The sequence below is a fragment of the Diabrotica undecimpunctata genome, chromosome 1 (genome assembly GCF_040954645.1).
Source record: "Diabrotica undecimpunctata isolate CICGRU chromosome 1, icDiaUnde3, whole genome shotgun sequence".
Lineage (NCBI taxonomy): Eukaryota > Metazoa > Arthropoda > Insecta > Coleoptera > Chrysomelidae > Diabrotica > Diabrotica undecimpunctata.
Genome location: NC_092803.1, coordinates 19,578,552 through 19,593,712, shown reverse-complemented (window position 1 = coordinate 19,593,712; position 15,161 = coordinate 19,578,552). Strand labels below are relative to the sequence as shown.

General features: G+C 34.9%; 1 protein-coding gene across 4 annotated transcripts in view; it reads left to right on the top strand.

Annotated features, from left to right (window-relative positions):
• Positions 1 to 4,293: 4,293 nt before the first annotated feature.
• Positions 4,294 to 15,161, top strand: part of LOC140445901 (echinoderm microtubule-associated protein-like 2) — a 109,228-nt gene continuing 98,360 nt past the window's right edge. For all 4 annotated transcript variants that reach the window (XM_072538352.1, XM_072538343.1, XM_072538360.1 and 1 more), the window contains exon 1: positions 4,294 to 4,640. The gene's annotated coding sequence lies outside the window, so the exon portion shown is untranslated. The remainder of the gene's footprint in view (positions 4,641 to 15,161) is intronic.

The following is a 15,161-nucleotide window of genomic DNA, read 5'->3' as shown; positions in this document are numbered from 1 at the left end:
AAGAATTTCTCTCCAGTCGTCTTTATCCATCCAAAATTATCAAGGAACCTTGTTCTGGGTCTTCCTCTTCTTCTCTGACCAATAGGTCTATCAAGGAGCTTTTTTCCAGTTAGGTTATTTTTTTCCATTCGCATTACATGCCCTATCCACCTCAGACGTCTTATCTTAATAGGTTCTTGGTATATTCTATAAAATTTGAAGTTGTATCCTCCACACTCCATTTTCATTCACCGCCCCATAGATTCACGTTAGTATTTTTTTTTTCGAGACATCCTAACATGTTTTCATTACTTTTAGAGTCCAGGTCTCTGAACCGTCTGTTAGGACTGGGCGTATTATTGATTTGTAGAGTTTTACCTTTGTCTTTCTCGATATAATTGATGATTTAAGAAGGAGATTGAGACCAAAATAGCATCTGTTGGCCGTAGATCAAGATATTCCCTCGTAAAAATAGATTTACTTGCAAGATTGAAAGTAGAAGAGAATAATGAAGAAAATTACACTCATGGCTTATAAAAATACGAAATAGAGCCTAAGTTTATTTTCCAATAGCTGAAAAAGAACTAGACATAGAGAACTAAAGTATTCCAACCTTAGAATAATTTATTCATGTAGGCATTAAAACGCCTACGTATTGCCAAGCGTGTGTCACAAGAAGAAGAATTCCTGTTAAGAAAGGTCTAACTTTTTTGGAACAAGTTTTAAAACATTAGTCCGAATGAAAAATAAATATACAATGTATAGTCCAGTCGTGATATTATATTTGGTCTCTAAAAACGAGATCAATTTTGGGACCTAAGAAAACCAAAAAAGTTTGTCACCCATACCTCAGGGCTTTTCCCTAAAACTTCCCTCGTAGGGTGGGACAACGGAAAACATCGATTTACCAAGAATCTCCACTCCTTAGAAAAAAGTTTCAAACAAGAAATGTAGCTGAGATCATTTTAAACAAAAAAAATTTATTAGCACTTTTTCTGTAAAATGAACCGTTCTCTTAGAAACAACGCTTGAAGTGACCGGCGATTTGGAATGTCTCGAAGGTAAAAATTCGATAGTTTTTGATCAGAATATCTTATCTTGTGGCGTAAAATATCTTGTGGCGCTAGTTCCGTCACGATCGTCTCAGCATTTTACTGTAGAGAAAAAAAAAAAAAAAAACAATACAATGCCAGTATACAAGATCAGCTTTAAAAAAGAAATAATTTTTTGAAGGAGGCGATATAAGAGAAAGTATTAATATTTTTCATGGTTGAAATATATTAATGTACTTGGAGCAATACTTACTGCTTAACATGATCAAATGCCTTTTGGATGCTTTTGACAAGGTACGTCATGATTTACCTAAAGCTATTCTTGACAGCAAAGGCATAGATAAAAAAGATCTGAGAATAATCCTGAATTTATATTGGAATCAACGAACAAATATAAGAATGGAAGATGAAGTTTCAGATGTAATAAGAGTAACACGTGTAGTTAGACAGGGATGTATATTATCGACACTACTATTTAACATCTCTAGTGAACACATTTACCACGAAGTTTGATCAAACGCAAATGAAGGAATAATTGTTAATGGGGAAGTAATAAAGAACATGAGATACAAGGAAAGACCATGTATAAAGACCGGTTTCCCCATTTAATTTTAATAGGTTATTACCAGTGGACCAAGTAAGTGAAGATATCTATTACAACATCTTTATGTATAACATTTTACTGCTCTGTTGTGTCAATCAGCGCTGCTCAACAAGTTTTCTTATTTTATTGATAGGACCTAAGAAATATCGTATTCTTACAGTGAATTTATTAACAAACATGTTTAAGTGATTTTTGTTTAATTTCTTGTGACGTATAATGTAGGTTAACAAATAATCTAAGTTATGCCTTTGCAATATAGTTTAGCGATATGCAATGTATTGAAAAATGATTAATGTTGTATACAGACTGTTATCAACAAAGAACTATGTACAATGGCGGCGATATCTGTGAAGATCGTGTTACCAGCAAATACTTGTCATCATATAGTTATTACATTTTTGTTGATGGTTCAAAATTAAATGATCTGGTATTATTTAATATCTTAGTATATACTAATGTTTTATACTAATAACATTAGTAAAATGGTCAATCGGCAAAAATGTTATTTAAAACATACGAACAGTTTTTGCATTCTCAGTGTTTAACTTATCGTTGTTATACGATATAGTATCGGCTGTTTGTGTTCGATTGCTTTGTCTATTGTAGGACTCCTCATCCTTTTCAAATTGTAGTAGTTTTATTTACAGCGGTGCTTAAATAAAATAAATTGAGCAATTTTTAAGAAAATAAAAGACAGTCGAAACGTAGAGTGTTATCTCCAGAAGAACGGTGCGGCGTTTAGTGCTTAAAGTGGAAAGTTATTTTAATTTGGAAAAAAATAACATGGGTCCATTGACATTTATTATGGCAGTTCAGAAACGCACATGTGATGCTTGCGGTATCATGCTGTTAATTCTCCGAATTGTCCTCTCTGAGTGGGGATGAGATAAGTAAAGTAAATAAGAAAAATCGTCGACATCCAAAAACTTTAGATTTGCCCCAGACAGTTAATACATCATACATCATACATAAAAAAATAAGGGACAAGGAACTGTGTGATATTAGTTTAACCAGTTTGTCGAGAGTACTGAAACATTAGGTTTTTGATATAAAAAACAAATAATAGACAAGTATTGTGTGAACTCTCTAATGTTGTATCAAAACGGTGGCATTTTTTAAGCAAATACATCAACAATAAAACCTGTGACAATCAAAGACAAGTTGTATTTTTTAGACGAAACTTGGATTTTCGCCAAAGGAAATATGTCAAAATCATCCTGGCAAGATGGCATCACGAAATGCTATTCCTCTAGCCGTTCCAGTAATGGTAAAAGATTCATCATACCTCATGCCGGAAATGATGAGGGCTTTATTCCCGACGCACGCTTAATTTTTTCGTCCACAAGGAGTACAGACGATTACCACGGAAATATGGATGCAAATATTTGTAAAGAATGGTTTGAAGAGAATTTGATAAAAAAATTAGAGCGACCATCCATTATAGTGCTGGATAATACATCCTATCACTCAAAAGTAGAAGAGAAAATTCATTCAAGGTGGCTGGACAAAAGAAGAACTAAAGGCGTGGTTAAAAGAATAAAAAAAAATAATCACAGTGACATATTTTTAAAAGCCGATTTACTGCAAAGGTGTGAAACCAACAAAATTCAAAAGAAATTTGACATCGACCAAATGGCTCTTAAATATGGCCATGAAGTTTTTCGACTTCTGCCCTACCATTGCCACTACAATGCAATTGAGTTGGTTTGGGGTATTGCAAAAAATTACTATAAGTATGCATCCAAAACAACAGGTGATGCTAGCTTTCTTAGTTTATGGAAAGAATCGCTAAAACAGATAAAGGCAGAACAATGGCAAAATTGTATTAGACACACAGAAGATCTAATCGTTCAGTCCTTTCAAAGTGAGCCAGTTGTGAATGAGGTACGACCTCTAATTATTCGCATTGATAATTCAACTAGTGAAGACTCTGAAAGTGAAGTATCAGATATTGAATAAAAGTATTTTCATTGGGTGACGTTGTACGGTAAATACTAGGTATTATGAAATTTACACCAATATGCAAAGGCAAAAATCACCTGAAATTTAATTAAATAAAATTGATTAAATTATGTGTAAGCTTATTTAGTATTTAATTTATAGTTTATTTAGTAATCTTAATTAGAAATTAGTATATTGTATAGTATATCAAAATGGGGGGGGGGGTTCAAAGGAGTAGTGATATATGAAATTAAATAATTTACTTTTCAAGTGATTGGACATGAATTTGAAATTTTAAAAATTGTTTGAGGTTCACTGATCATCGCCTCATTACTAACCGGTCTTTATACGTCCTTTAGGTCCATTTTCATAAAAAAGAAAAAACTGTTTAATAATCGTAATATCAGTCTCTTTATCAGTATTGCAAGTAATTCTACTGATATAATCCAGATCTATTTTGTTATATCAACTAATATTAGAAACAGTATATTCAAAACAATTTTTGTATCTTGAAATACATTAAATGTAGTTGATAACAAAACAATAGAAACACATTAGTGAACTAGTACGGTATAAAATATTTCGCCACGACCAGTGCAAATTTTAAATCAAAACAGATCGTTCCTTATCAAAAAAATTAAAGGCGAAATTGATAACTGGATGAACAATATCTGTAGATACGCCCCTGTGCGACTGATAACCAGCAAGTGGTCGTTCAAAGCGAAATATTCACATTCAAGCACCGTTCACACGACTATTACCAATCAAAAGAACGAGCGGAGAGGGACAGGTAAACGCAAAGGTAAAAGAGGAAGTAGTGGGAGCAATACGTTCACCTGAAACTTCATACTACGTGCAATGGAAGGAACGTCAGTGGTTGGTGTTGATCGTCGAAGGTGAAGTAACGACAGATTCGCTAGTTTTACTGTTATGGGAATTTTTTCTATTGTTTAGTGCCGTGAGATCGGTGTTTATAAGTGAATATTAACAGTTAGGGTTGGTTTACTCAGTGATTTCGATTGTGGGAAACTTTTTTGGAAAGTTGCGATAGTTTTGCGAATATTGTAAGTAGAAAATAACATTCTAACAGTAAAAACTTATGTAATGTAAATTTTATAACCTTATCTTCACTATTAACTTGCAATTATATCTCAAAATAAATATTTATGTACATGTAGAATATCCAGATTCTATGATATCATTGTTTACCTTTTTTTTTATTGCTTTGGAGGGGATAGGGTATAAAAACTGCCCGAGTATACATTTCAATTTCAAGCTAATAACTAGAACTTGGAACTATATATAATTTATTTTATTTTTAAAAATTTTAAATGTAGGAATAAGGTTTGTCCATTAGTTCTTTGCACATATGATACTCACAAATTATTTTTATATACATTTCTATTCACAAAAGCTAACACCATGAAAATAAGCTGCTTGACCATCCTCAATAGAATTCATCAAATAAGGGCAGCAATATGATGAAGAACGGTAATTGATATTGAGAATTTCTAGTTTTAATAATGTCAAAATGACAGCGTTCTTATTTATAACCAGGTTTCGAAAAGAATCCAGAATCTGTCCTTTTTTTATTTATTTTTCTTTCAGGTTTCTTATCAATAGCTTTCTTTCTTCAGTTCTTTTTCCTTTTATCTCAGTTGCTGGATTTGTTTTTTATCTCTTTAGCATTAATTCTTTTTATATATCTTTAAAATTTCAATGATTTTTATTGTATTTTCTCTAACATAATTTCTCCGGTTCAAGCGTAACATTCTGTTGATCACCTTTCATCTACGTCGTATATCTGTACTTATAGCTCTGTCCCATAGGCCATAGTGTCTTACAACCACTTTTTCTGAGTGTTTTCATCTCTGCCGTTTCTAACAGCCTGCAGCTCTGTTTGCTCTATTCACTTGATCTTCTACTTCAGTTTCGAGCTTTCCGTAGCTAGATAATGTGATGCCTAGATATTTAAACTCCATCACTTGTTCTATTATCTGACCTTCCAGCTCGAATTTACATCTTAGTAAATTTGCTGTTATAACAATGCATTTTGTCCTTTTGCTTGTTACAATTACATTTTAACTTGTTAAATTTTCTGGTGGTTATATTAAATTGGTGCAGCATACGTTCTAAATCATCTTAACTTTCAGGGAGTAGTATTGCTGCATAGCAGATTATTTTAAGCTGTTTTTCTCCCATGTGGTATCCTTTTATCTATTTATTTATAATCAGGTTAAACAATAGAGGACTCAGGGAATCTCCCTGTCTTATCCCATTTGCCAGCTTCAATAGGGTTGGTTAGTTCTTCTTTTTTTTTACTTTTATTGTGTTTTGCTAGATATTTTTGATCGTTTTGATTATTCCTAAAGATATCTCTCTTGTTTACAATAAGTGGATAACGTCCTTTAATTTGACCCGCTCAAATGCCTTCTTAAGGTCCACGAAACATAAATATGCCGGTTTGTTGTATTCTAATGAGTTCTCTTGCACTTACCTCATTATAAATATATCGTCGGTGCATGATCTTCCCGACCTAAAACCTTGTTGTTCTTCTGCTAGTATTATAATTGCATCCAGTTTATTTGTTATTACTTTGGTTGTTAATTTTAGCGTTGTGTTAAATAAATTAATTCCTCTGTAAATTTCCCCGTCCGATTTGTCTCTCTTTTTGAAGAGAGGTATATCTCCATTCTTGAGGAATTCTATTTTTTCTATTATTTTTTGGATTAGTTTTAATAGTTGTTTGGTCAGATCTGGTCCTCCATACTTTAGGAGTTCGTTCGGTATCCTGTCCTTTACAGGTGATTTTCTATTTTTTAATATGCTTAATGCTTTCTTTACCTCTTCCTCCTCAATATGTATTTCTTCGTTTGTCGTCACCTCTGGTATTGGTGGTTCATTATCGTCACCTTTAAAGCAAATAGGGATCGAAAGTAGTTATCTCAGTAGTACATCTCTTATCTCTTTTCTTTGTCCTCTGATCATTCTCGGTATTCTATCTGTTTTGAGAAACTCTGCCAGTGTTCCATGTATGAATAGCATACGTAACTTGATATCAGAAGACACTTTCAAACTTTATATGTATCGTATTATGTTTTTCTTTGACTCTTTCGTTGTTAACAGTTGGTCATCCATAATAGGGTCCTTTATGTATAACACTGTAGGTTTTAAAAAATGACCCAAGAGTTATTATTACGTAACTTGTAGTCAGCAACTGTTGAATTCTGATGGAATATTAACAAAAGATGAAGTAGCCATATTGTAATTGACCTAACCTTTAGATTATTTTGGTGATCTTGTGTTTATCAATAGAATTTTGTTTTCTTAAATAATATCGCCCATAAATATTTCAACAGCAGACAAATATTTATAAAACCATAAAAACAAATAAGATTTGAATACGGCGATAGGACACCAAAAACTGGTTTGAAGATGACTCATGTGAAGTTGAAATTTCCCCAGAAAAAAACCAAGATAGCCATAATATATAATAGAACTGATAAGGTGTAATGATAAATAAGTACAAGGTGCAAGGAATCAGGAATGCATTTACCCTTAAAAGATGTTTGAGGCACTTTCGACGATTTTATTCAATAAAATTCAAATAGTAATCCCGAAAACAAGCGACAAAACAAAAAATGTAATCACATGCACAGAACATTGTCATTACAGGCAGGAAAAAGCAAAAATATGAAAATTTTTCAAATAATGGGAAGCAAAGCAAAGAAATAATGGTTGTAAGTATGAACCAAAGGAAAACCAAATATATTCTAATCTAGGACATGGAAAACACAAGACTAAATAACGAAATAGGGTAAAATATATTTCTAGACCTGCAAAAAGACAAGGATCTATAAAACAGTTTTTTACACCTATACGTCTGGAAACTTCGTGTATGAATAAAATAAAAGGGAGGAAAAACAAGGCCATAAATAACAGAAAGAAATAATCCCGAGAAAATATTTCGACGTTGCCAAAATTGGTATGCAAAAGTGGAAGTTAGGAATCAGTGAAGTAGAAGATTTACCACCCAAATTATTAGGATACAAAGGACTAATGAAGCACATAAAATATGGAGCATAGGTTTGAGACAAAAATTAATAGGCGTAATTAGCATATTAATGGTTAATATTACACTCTTTGGCAACACGAAAATGAATCAACGAAACTTACGGCGTACCAATGAAACATCCTCAACCAACGAAGCTTTGGAAGAACAAACGACATATAAAAATAAACGGTAGACCCGTCAACAGTATACGATTTGCAGAGACACTGTCCTAATAGCTGAATTCTTGGAAGATCTACAACCAGTGGTTGACAGAATAGTAAAGTAATCGCTGAGTAAATTGATGTATCGCTTAACATAAAAAAGACAAGGTTTATGATAAGTTCATATATTCGAGCACTCAATTATATACTTATTATTTTAACATATGATAATCAAGAAAGGCACCTATTACTTAAAAAAAATGAAAGGCTGGCAGAGTTATTACAATGGTTAAAGATTGCTTAAGTGCTATGTGTTCCCCGCGTTATTCTACGGAATTGAAGCTTGGACATTAAAGAGGGACATTAAGAACAACTATGAACATATAGAAGAATACTGGAAATTAGCAGAGTAGATTAAGTCACGAATGTCGACGTGTTGAGAATTGGTGGGATAGGTAAAGGAAGTTTTGAACACCATTAAGATCAGAAATTTACATTATCTAATGGCAACTAGAGGCAAACTATATAACTTGCTTCAAGTAATAATACAAGGAAGAATACGTATTTCCTCTTTGACCAACTTAAGATCCTAGTTTGAATATAATTCATGAAATTCATGAAACATTATAAGAGAACATGGCGCATAAAGAAGAAATTAATCTTATTTTCCACTCATTTTTGATAAAGATTTGTACTTCAGATTTAGTTCTATTTTTCTTTTCGTCTCCACTCTACCCGTGGATATCGTTGCTTGTTTTATTCCATTGCATTCCATTCGTATACTTCCATGTTCTAGTTGATAATTTTCTACCTTTCTTAGTTTGTGTTTTTTTTTTGGTTAAGTTTTGATAAGACTTGGTCTTCGGAGTACTTAGGACATATGATGAGAGGGCAAAAATACGCATTATTACAACTTATTATGCAAGGCAAAATCCGAGGAAAGCGAAATGTGGGCAGACGAAGAATATCCTGGCTTAAGAACTTAAGGGAATGGTTTGAATGCAGTAGTGCAGAACTAGAGCGGCAGTGAACAGAGTCCGCATAGCCATGATGATTTCCAACCTTCGATAGAAGATGGAACTTAAAGAAGAAGAATGTCTTCGAACTCTTTGTAACATCGCTCCTCTCATCCCTCTCTCCCCATCTTGGGGTTCCCTTCAACATAGGTGTGGCTTTACCACCTTGGACACACTCATCACCACACTCATTCGGTGCCACTATAGTATACGGTCTACCTGTGCATATTGCTCTATTATAGTGTGCGGTCTACTGATCGCAATCTGCTACTGATTTGCGCAAAAGAATAAAATGCTCGAACCCTTCTGTGTACGCACCTGATGCAGAATCTATGTAGTGTCTTTAGTGGTTCATCGTCCGATGTTCGAATCGCAGTCGATTTAGGTTTGCATAAGCAGCATTCATTAGAATGGATGACGGAACCTGCTGCAACTTCCCTTTTTGATAATAGGGACTAAAGTCGCACTGTCCCTCCGCTCGACGAAAAAATAGCGGCAGTTTGCCCCATTTTTCAACCCAAACACCCAGGGTCTCCGATCTCCTTCCAGCATACATCCTTGGTTGTATTCTCGTCTCATTGATTTGAATGGGGCTCTCGTTTGTTCCTATAATCGGGTCTCTTCTCGATACGATGGCTGTAAAAAGTTCTCGGCACATGTTACTTACAAGTCGGTTACCGTATTCGTTAACTTCCCCGTTAAGTTAACTGTCGAGGTTAATGGAATGAATATCTTCCACGAAGAAAAACGCTATTTCTAAAATAACGCATAGGAACAGCTTCAAATTGATCATGTCGTTGAGATCGGTTTAATGAAAAAATTCATTACACCAAACCGTGTTACTTGGCAGCCCTTGCGAGGACAACGCAGAACTGACCTCGGTTCTCCACCTCGATCTCTTCAGGTCTTGTGCTGCATGGCACTTATCATCTGCTTCGTCAAGAAGAAACACCACAGCATATTCCTGATAAAATCACGCTTCTGTAGAAGTTTTTCAGCAACATTCTCGTTTCAAATATTCTGTTGTTGATTTTCAAGACTCAACTAATTTTTGTAAATCTACCAGGCCATTTTATTTGAAAATAGGGATTATTATTTGCGCAAACACTTCTGGAAAAAGATTATGGTGTTCTTTATATAATAATGAAGAAACAAGTTTATTGTATATTCCTGAAAATGTTTATTACTACGTAGCATTAGCGATAAACATTTTGCCTACCAACGATTTGTTGCCTTTCATTATTGTGTACAAACCCTTCTGAGAAAAGATTATGATGTTGTTTAGCTGCAGAGGTAGACCGACCGCATCCTTCGGTAGACCGCCAAGCTATATAGCAGAAACGCGACGGTAGACCGCATACTCAGTGGACCCACTCATCATAATTCATAATCCTCATCTGTTTCTCAAGCTGACTAAATAGCTTGGCGGTATGAAATTTTCGTTTAATTGCGAGGTAATTGCTGCCGCTATATTCGATTCATCGAGTTCAATCAAGGCATTGCGAATTTAAAATATCCTTGGGCAAACTGTTTTTAGTGTCTAGGGAAGGAACTAGGTATGTTGAAAAATAAAATGTTTTTTGTCGAAAAAACTTATATTTTTTTTTTGTTATTTAACGTAGTTACCGAAAAGCTTTCGTATTAAGGAGTAAGGAGAAGACTTTTCGAGCATAAGAAATAATATTTTGGTAATATATTATTCCTTATTAATTACTTGGTGGTATTTAAATTCCAGTTTAACTTCATTTTAACATTCTTGACCTGCTGTTGTTGCTTAGCAAACAGTAAACATAACTTTATCAACAAACATGACAAAAACTTGAAACTTGTACGTGACACGATCGTTTAATCAACAAATTAACTAGCCCGAGGCGATAGCCACACATCGATTTTTTAAACATTTAAAATAAATATGAGTATTATTTAACAATTACGAAAGCATGTGACGGACATTTTATTTTTAGAAAATGTTTGAAGGTCTTCAAGTAGAATGTTTTATTTGTTGCTCAAATGCGGGTGCATCACTTGCTTGTTTAGATATGAGAGATCGTGTAAAATGTTTATAAATACAAAAAGGTAATATTATAGTAATTTTTATGAAGTGCCGTAAATTTTCGTGTTTTCACAAAAAAAGAATTCATAGAAACAACAATTTTTATAAGTTAGATATTTTTATATGGAAATAAGCTTTGGTAGACCATTTTACTCACTAGCCTTTAACACCAGCCAATTTACTAATGTGCCTCTGGAAAAAATCTGAAAACTAGTAAATACCAAACTTCTTCTAAATGTGCCTATCTTCTAGAGATTTGGGCGACCACATTGACCCATCTTATTCTATTCACAGCAGCTCGAAATAGATCTGTTGACGTTAGACCAGCCCACTTCCTAAGATTGGCCAGCCAGGATGTACGTCTACGTCCAGGGTCTCTCTTACCCTCAATCTTGCCTTGTAGAATCAATAGTAGAAGTCAGTATTTATTATTACGCATGATGTGGCCGAAGTAAGCCAATTTTCGGTTTCTGGAGAATAGTTATGTTACTTTTGTGGTGTATATATGAGTCCCTCAACATACGTGCCTCTAATCGTTTTATGGCATTTTCTGTAAGGCTCCAGCTTTCTACTCAGCCCAATTCTAACTTCTATTGCAGCCCAAATAGCATATTTTTTCCACTCTATCTAAAGGTGTATTGTCTATTGTAATTTGAGCGTTTATGTTGGTGTTCTGACTAATGATCATTATTTTTGTCTTCTTGCAATCTAGTTTTAGGTCGTATTTGTTACATGTTACGTTATCCATCATCCTTTGGAGCCCCTGCGCACTATCTGCCATCAACACTGTCGTCTGCATATGTAATATTGTTTATAAGTTGGCCATTTACAGCAATCACATCTTCTAATACGTCCAAGGCCTCCCTTAAGGCTGTTTTATCGGTGCATTAAAACCTAGGGACAGTGTTTTCTCTGTTATTTACTGACAAAATGTCTCGAAATTTGGACACGTTATTCGAAATTATGTTGCCTTTAAACTGATGGTTTGACTTTTTTTATTTTTTTGAAACTTCTGTTGAAAAATTGGAATATACTGTTTAACGTTCTATTATAACCAAACTTTTTACGCCCATCACTCGAAAGAGTTTTTTTTTCTGTAATCGTTAATTTTTGTTTCACCTTTCTGTGTCCAGTAATAATCGAGAAAAGCGTGTTCCAACTTTATAGAAAATTGCTAAAAAATACTGAAATCTAATAGTGAAACGTGTTACTCATCATTGGGCTTAGTTTCATCGTTATCTCCTTCGTGACGTCAAATCTCATGAACGTACGGTCAGTTAGTTCGTGTTAAAACTAATTTGAATGGAGAATAATGTATTTGTTGTCATTAAACTACCCGTCGGCCGGCGGCACTGAGTAAAGATGGTCTCGCGTAAGCAGTGTAGAAAAGTAAGTGATACGCCCATTTCAAATCGCAGTTGGCTTGAACTGCTAAAACAGCCTTAAGATGTTTTCAGAGTATATGTTAAATAATGCCGGTAATAATATTCAACCCTAACTCCTTTTTTGAACTCCCAAAAAGATGGATAGACGACGTAGAGAGGGATCTTAAAACCATGAACATCAGGCAGTGGCGAAGGAAAGTATCCGACAGGGCAGAATGGAAGAACATTGTTAAGCAGGCCAAGACTCACAAAGGGTTGTAGCGCCATTAGAAGAAGAAGAAGAACTCCTTTTTTGACTGTGAAGATCTCGGACAGTTCATTTTCTAATCGCACTGTTGCTTTTTGTTGGAGATATAAGTTTGAGATCAGTCTTATATCCTTACCACCGAGTCCTAATCTTTTTAGGATATCGATTAGTTTCCCATGTTGGACTTTATCAAATGCCTTCTCGAAATCAATGAAACATGCATACACACTGCAGTTCTCCAGCACTAGCTCTCTGTATTAGAATTTGCAAACTGAAAAGTGCTTCCCTCGTTTCGAGTCCTGATCTGAATCCGAATGGAACTTCACTTAGGTGTTCTTCTAATTTGGTGTATATGAGCGAGTGAATGACAGTAAGGAATACTTTAGTACATGGCTCATCAAACTAATTAATCTATGTTCTTCACATTTTCTAGAGTTAGCTTTTTTAGAAAGTGGAATGAATATTGATAGTAGCCAGTCTTTTGGTAAGTAACCAGTCTCGTAGATGTTGTTGAATAGCTTCGTAAGAGCTGTGATTTGGTGTGCCTGTAATAGCTTTAAAATGTCACCATGCACCTCATCAGGTCCTGGTGATTTCCCATCTTTAATCCACTTAATAGCCATAGTTACTTCTTCGTTTGTTATTTCTGAGCCGCAGGGATTGTTTATTTCAGTCGGATTTCGTGCTGCATCTTCGAATAATTTTTTCAAATATTCTTTCCATTTTCGTAATTTATCTTCAATGGTAGTCAAAATCTGGCCTTCAATGTCTATAACTATGCCTTTATTGCGTTGTTTCCTGGTGTTTTGTACCTCTTTAATTTTTTTGTGCGTATGAAAATCGTCATGTTTGCGTTGTAGTATTTCATTTTCCTTACATTTCTCCATCAGCCATGCTTCTTTTGCTCTTTTTATCTCATTTAGTATAGTTTTATGCAACTTTTTGTATTCGATGACATTTCTACCTTTTACTTTTCTTCGTTCTTCCATCATCTGCAATATTTGATCTGTCATCCATTCTTGCTTCTTTTCTCTTTTTGATTTTAGATATTTATGCGAAATTGTGCTAATAGATGTGTTCATTTCGTTCCACTGTTCTTCTATGCCTCTAGTAGGGTCTTCAATTATTTTCGCAAAATTCTTATTAATCTCTGTTTTTACTTTTTTCTGGATGTCATTTTCTTTTAGTAGGCTTATTTCTATCTTGGGCCTCATTTTCTTTTGAATTATTTTGAGTCGTATGTTGATATTTGCAACCAATATACTATGATCTGAGAAGACGCCTGCGCCTGGATATGTTTTTGTTTGAATTAATAGAATTTATAAACTTTTTGTTTATATTGGTAAAATCAATTTGGTTTCTTATGATTTTCCCTTGGGTATCACCGGGTGCTTTCCATGTATAAAGCCTTCTTGGGTGTAATTAAATGCGTATTCGTTACAACCATATCCGGCTCTTGGCAGAATTGGATCAGTCTTTCTCCTCTTTCGTTTCTTATGCAAAGACCATATGACCCCACGTCATTCTGGACTGTACCTTGTCCTATTTTGGCATTGAAATCGCCCATGATCATAGTAAGTTCATGTTTTTTGGTCAGTTTTAGAGAGTCTGATAGAATTTTTATTTCTTCTTTAGTGGTTTCTGATGTCGGTGCGTAGACCTGAATGATGTTTATATTAGAGGGACTTAGTTAATTTTCAATAGCACAACTCTGTCTGATATGGGCGTAAATCCTATTACTGCTTTAGCTATTTCCCTTTTTACTATTATCGCTACGCCATTTCTGTTTCTTGTTACGTCGTCTCCAGAATAATAGATATGGTTTTCATCTATAATTCTTATTTCAGAATTTGGCCATCGAACTTCACTGCATCCTAAAATATCTATGTTCAGGCGAGCCATTTCTTGAATACTATTTGCTGCCTGTTTTGTACATGCTTCGAATGTTCCACGTACCGATCCTTTTAATTTTTGGGACATTATTGGCTGACCGGGGGATTCTTAGCACCCTCTCCCCACTTAAGGGGTGCCCGGGACTGAGGGCCGTTTGTTTTAGATTTTCAGCCATTGTGGTGTCCTGGGGATATCCTTACCGATCTTTAATGTGGTAGTCATCTCGTGGCTTTCCACATTTCAATGCCGTTGGCTAGTTTAGCTCTTTTGGAGTCAATTTATCAGCTCCAGGGCAATGAAGTGCCCTACCACCTGTCAGTTCTTCTATACCGCTCCGATCCCGTAATGACATAGCTGCTGCCCTATGCCATGTTCTCAGTAGATCCGCGGGTGTTTATTTGGCAAGGCCTTGTTCACACCTATCCCACATATCTGTAGGACGTTCCCTATCAGCCATTGGGACGCGCCGTGTTGAGGTTGAGAACTACTCCCTCCGAGTGTGTTTTCCAAGAAGTACTGAAGAGCTTCTACTCAATTCAGAACCCCTCCTTCTTAGAAACTACACCGGCCCGGTTTTATAACCAAGACTTTGGATCATCCATAGGATATTCATTATAAATTGATGGAAATTCCTGGACGAGTAGGAATAGATGGCAAAGACTCAAAACTGATACAAAATCTATACTATCAGCAGCAAATAAAGGTCAGAACTGGACTAGATACTTCTGAATCAATTTAAATTCTCCATGGAGTTAAACAGGGACGCATCTTGTCAG